Genomic DNA, 6,000 nt, shown 5'->3' with positions numbered 1-6,000 from the left:
CAGCTCACTTATCTTAAAGCCTGGCAGTCCACACACCGCACCCACAAAGAGCGTGTGCAGTCAGTCTTCTCACGCAGGGGAGAGGTCACACTATCAGAGGAAATGTAGTCAGTTACAGGTAGTTTATGTATATTTCATGAACATGATTGGATGACTGAATATCAGTAGACATTCGGTTTTTCAAGAAAAATAGCTGTGGCAAAGACAATGCTATAGATATATCAAACCATTTTGTTAACCTCTTGGGAGTCCAGGAAAATTACATTTCCCAGACCTCTTGCATCTAGATGCAGCCAGACAACTAGTTCTGAATAGTGGCGTGTGAGTATAAACATATGCCATTTCCAGGCTTGGCCCCAAACCCCAAATCTCCCACATGTGATCCTCCTCTCTCACCTGTTGTGACAGCAATGAGAAGCTTTGGTTTGCCAGGCCCTGGATCTCAGAGTCACCTCTCATAGAAGAGCTGTCCAGGTGAGATTCCTGACCAGAAAGATATGCATTGGCCTTTAGGTGAAGAGAAAACAAAACAAAACAAACAAACAAATAACTTCTACAGGGTTAAAGCACTAAGAATTGGGGGATTGTTTGTTATAACAGGTACGATTAATTACTCTTCCTTATGTAATAACATAAAGGAAAAGACCAAATCAAAACAGAAATATTGACCCCAGAAGACACAGAGATAGTTCAGGCTGTTGACACAAATAATCAATAAACAACCTATAATAAGAGTAGAAGGGCTTCCCTGGTAGCACAGTGGTTAAAAATCTGCCTGCCGATGCAGGGAACACGGGTTTGATCCCTGGTCCAGGAAGATCCCACATGCCACAGAGCAACTAAGCCCATGCACCACAACTACTGAGCCTGTGCTCCAGAGCTCACACTCCGCAACTACTGAAGCCTGTGTACCTAGAGCCCATGCTCCGCAACAAGAGAAGCCACCGCAATGAGAAGCCTCTGCACTGCAATGAAGAGTAGCCCCTGCCCTCAACTATAGAAAGCCCGTGTGCAGCAACGAAAACCCAATGTAGCCAATAAATAAAAATAAATTTATAAAAAAAAAAATACAAGAGAGTTTTATTCGAGCTAAAATCAGTACTATAGTCTGGGAAACAGCCTCTCAGCAGCTCTGAGGGGACTGCTCCAAAGAGGTAGGGGAAGAGCCAGTATATACATGAATCCTTTCGGCTGGGAAATACCCCTAGTCAAGCATACATCTTGGTGAAAGATTCCTGCTGATCACAGGGAACAGATATCTCAAGTTAAGGATTTTAGTGTTTTGCTGTGTATGGAAAGATCCAAGAATCTGAAGTCACTGGGATTCATCCTTAGATATGCATCTTAACTCTGTAGGAGCCAGAGATTGTAAATTCAAAGCATAGAATGCTTCTTCCTGTTCCAGCCTTAATTCCCCTCAAGGCAAACTGTTGGTGGGTGACTGCAGTGGACTGCAACCTTAACCCTTTGTGTGACTGGATAAGCATACTCTTTCCTTTAATTAAAACAGATATACAATGGATGTTTGACAGGCCACAAGACAGGCTATTTTAGTTAGCATAAAGTTCAAGCCAGATTATGTATAAACCAGAATGACTTCTCCATAGCTCAATATGTGAACATTTTTTCCATCAAGGGTAACTGAATTAACTGAATTCTAAGTCTCTTTTTTCTTTTCAGAAAAGTTTGAGGATATATTTTATTTATTGATTAACGAAAGGATAAAATGAAAAAAATCAATGAGAGAGTCATTGGAAGTTAAAAACTATTACTTAAATGAAAATTTCAGGAGAAAAGCTAGAAAAATGTAGCCCTCTCCCCCCCCCCCAAAAAAAACAAACAAACACATTAAAAAGATGGGGGAAAAAAAAAGATGGAAAGCATGAGGGGAAAAGTTAAGCAATAATGGGTCCCTATTTTTGACATATAGTCATAAAGTAGTCCCTATGTTAGCTTGAGTGGATGATCCCCGTGACCAAAGGGAAGTCTGGTGGCTGTTGCATGATGGTGTCCATCAGGACTATGCCTGGAACCCAGAGCATCCCCTCGGATCCTTTTAGTGTTCCTCTGTCTAGTGTTCCTAGAAAATGAGAACTGCAGCATCCCAATGAAGCCAGGACCCCACAGACACAGATCCTCTGGGAATAAAGGTATGATTCAGCCAACCAAAAAAGAACTCTGTCTTGCAAAGTTGCAGGTGGAGGGTAAAGGCAAAATGGAATTAGGTGAGGAGCTTATAAGAAGGTCTAGATGAATGCAATGACTATTCATCTAGACCTCATGACTATAAAAGCAAGGACTGAGGCAGCCATGTTTCAGGTTATTCAATGCTTTCTTTTCCTCCCCTCCCTGAAACATACAGACAATGGGAAGAGCTCTGGAATAGAGGCTAACATGTTAGTTTTCGAGTACATCCCACACAAACCACTGTTCCATCTGCTAACAGTCAGATAATTGCCTTCTCTGATCCTCGGACTCTTGCATCCGCGTGAACAACTGCTGATTTCTCCATACACCAACAGAGTATATCAGTTGGGGTAACATTCGTGGCTGTAACAAGCAAACTCTAAACTTCATAATGACACACCCATGGTAGTTTATTTCTTGCTCATGTAAAGTCCTCAATGGGTGTTCCTGGCTGATGGCAACCACCTCTCAAAGGAATAATTCAGAGACTAGGGAGGTGTTATTTTTCTCATCTGCCCTTTAAAAAATGTGATTTCCGAGATCCTTCTACTCATTTATATCAAGTCAGTAAAAAGAAAAGAGACCATAGATGAAGTATAGCTGCCTATTAAGGTTCTTGACCAGGGGTGAAACAGCTTACCTGTAGTTGCAAACATTGGTGGGTGTGGGACACTCATCACGTGACTCCGGCCCCCTCCCCCCAGTTCTCTCCTATCAGCTTTACTGTGTTTTTTTTAATTAATTAATTAATTAATTAATTAATTTAATTGGCTGTGTTGGGTCTTCCTTGCTGCACATGGGCTTTCTCTAGTTGCGGCAAGCAAGGGCTACTCTTCGTTGTGGTGCGCAGGCTTCTCCTTGCAGTGGCCTTTTTTGTTGCAGAGCATGGGCTCTAGGAGCATGGGCTTCGGTAGTTGCAGCACATGGGCTCAATAGTTGTGGCTCACGGGCTCTAAAGAGCCGGCTCAATAGTTGTGGCGCCTGGGCTTAGCTGCTCCGCAGTATGTGGTATCCTCCTGGGGCAGGGATCGAACCCGTGTCCCCTGCATTGGCAGGCGGATTCTTACCCACTGCGCCACCTAGGAAGTCCATTTACTGTGTTTTATTTTTAATTCCCCAGATCCTCCCCCTCTATCTCAGAGTGCACATGAAAATCTTCAAGTGGCCCTCCAGGCAAAGTATTATGGTGATTTTTACATTTTAGGGAAAAGGAACGCAGATACTAACAGATTATGACCACAATTTAAAGAAAGGTAACTCAGGGTCTTCGCACCCTTTTTTTAAAGATACATGCCTGCCTCTACTGAGAGTAATAAGCCTTATCTGCCAATATTTTCTTAAGGAATCTGGTTTGCTTACACTTTTGCTTCATTAGTAGATCAGAAAGTTATCCTTTAATATTTTAAATGAGACAAAAATAATCATTGAGACTTCCTTGGCCAAGGTCCAGTGGTTAAGATTCCACGCTTTCAATGCAGGGGGCTCTGGTTCGATCCCTGTAAGGGAACTAAGATCCAACATGCTGCGCGGTGCTGCCAAAAGATAAAAAAAAAAAAAGAAAGAAAGAAAATCCTCAATGGATTTTCCCACAAGATTCCTGGGAAACAAACGTGAGGGTCCTGCCCCACGTACAGTAACATTTATGACCATGATGCACTCTCCTTTTGGTAGAATAGGCGCCTGCGGAGACCCAGCTGTGAGGCCACCACCAACTGATGAAGCCAGAGACGGGAGGTAGTGTCACTGACAGCCGCATCTTTGACTAGTACATTTTATTGAGAAGAGAGTGTGATTTCCTTTGACTGCTCTTTTTTTTTCTTTAGTATCCTCAAACTTCTAATTGCTATTTAAAAAAAATAAACACAAACCCCTAAACATTCACCCCTTTATTATGTAAAGTAATTCAGCCCTGCTCAAGCCTCTATGCCCAAATTTACATACTCATATAATACTCAGCCAAAAAAAAAAAAAAAAAAAAGCGACAGCCCACCTGATTTAAGCCCTGGATTTACTGGGCAGCTTGGGAGCAACTTGCTGTATTTACGCATGCGTGTTGGAATTGTTCTTGCCCCAAGTACCACACCAACGCATTTCCTCTAAACACAACAAAACAAAACAACTTTCCCCATGGAGAATTTTCAAACCAGCTGCTAAGAGGAAAAATACCCCAAACATTCTCTATCATATTATACTAACTTCTACTGCTTGAATATTTTTTCTCTGCCAACCAGTTTCTTAGCAGCCTTTTTCTGGAAACTATTCAATGGCATTTAGCAGATGGAAAAACCCTGGATCACAGAGAAAGACACACATCATAAGCATACACAAACTTATCAGAGTCCCAACAAAAACAGTCTTAATCATTTATTTACAAAGACGTGGAATTGTTTCTATTTGGAAAAATAGACTAAGCGACACAACTGGAGAATACACTTATTAATAACAAAGCAGATTAAGAAAGAATAGGCACATAGAAAATAACTTCATTATAGTTTACGTGAACTATAGAAATTTCCCATTTTAAGTAGATTGAATCTACCAGCCTCACCAACATTATCATTACTACTAAAAAAAGAAAAAGCATTTGACTAGAAGGAGAATTGGTTTTTAAATATGCTTACGGAATAAAGTTTGTCAATATTCTGCGAGGTATTCAGAATCAAAAGCATTCACTAAAGAAGCTATTCTAAAATCTTAAACTTTCTAGTCAAATGAGAAAAGAAAAAGAAAAATAGGAGCAAACCTCACTGTTTTGCTGTTCATCCCTTGAACTATTAACAATGTTATGAAAAGTTATTGTGAATTATTAGGCATCTAAATCCGTAATATTTCCCACTCTGTTAATCTGTTTGAAGCCTGTGACAAGACATGTAGATTCTCAGAGGGAACTTAGTTTATGTACCATGACTACCAGTCTTCAGGTGAATTACCTAAAATCAGAATGTTGCCATGCCCCTTCCAAATCACTCACTGAATCCCTACCAAATTCAGATTAAAGAAAATGATGGCTCTTGGAGACCATTAGGAATAATTATCCCTTCTACAATCTATAATTTGATCATGGATAATTATGTGATGTAACAGTAGAATAATTAGACTGCTTTCTCTATCCGTGTTTGTGTGTGGCACAGTCATGCCACATTTGCTAAATTATATTTTTAAATGACCTATTAAAATTAGTCAGCTCTATAAATGTCATGGCTAGGAAAGGTTTAGATGATTGCGGTGCATGTGGTACTAAAGATTGTATTTTAGTTTCCTTCCTTAAGACTGGAAAAATTAATTCAATAAAAACTTGTATACCAAATTATTTCAACGGGCTAGACACAGCTGGGAGATAAGGAAGCAAACCTGACGTGGAAATCATTATGGATCGCACTGTCCTGGAGAAGAGAAAGACAGTCCTCAAAAACCACAAAAATAAGTACATATTTACAGACTAGAATAAAAGTGATGAAATAAAAAGCATAGGCTTCTGTGAGTGAGTATAATAGGATTTCAGAAGTTTTCCCTGAAATAGCCATCTGTGAGCTGAGATTCTTCTATTGTTATAAAATATACAGAACTTCACATTTATCATTTTAACCACCATTCAGTGGCATTAAATACATTCACCATGCTGTGTAACCGTCACCACTATCTATATCCAAAACATTTTCATCTTCCCCAACAAAACTCTGTACCTATTAACAATAATTCTCCCTCCCTCCCTCCCTCCCTCCCAGGCCCTGGCAGCCACTATTCTGCTTTCTGTCTCTATGGATTTGCCTCTTCTAGATACCTCATAAAAATGGAATTGTACAGTATTTGTCC

This window comes from Hippopotamus amphibius, chromosome 4 (assembly GCF_030028045.1).
Source record: "Hippopotamus amphibius kiboko isolate mHipAmp2 chromosome 4, mHipAmp2.hap2, whole genome shotgun sequence".
Taxonomy (NCBI): domain Eukaryota; kingdom Metazoa; phylum Chordata; class Mammalia; order Artiodactyla; family Hippopotamidae; genus Hippopotamus; species Hippopotamus amphibius.
Note: the sequence above shows the minus strand (reverse complement) of the source record.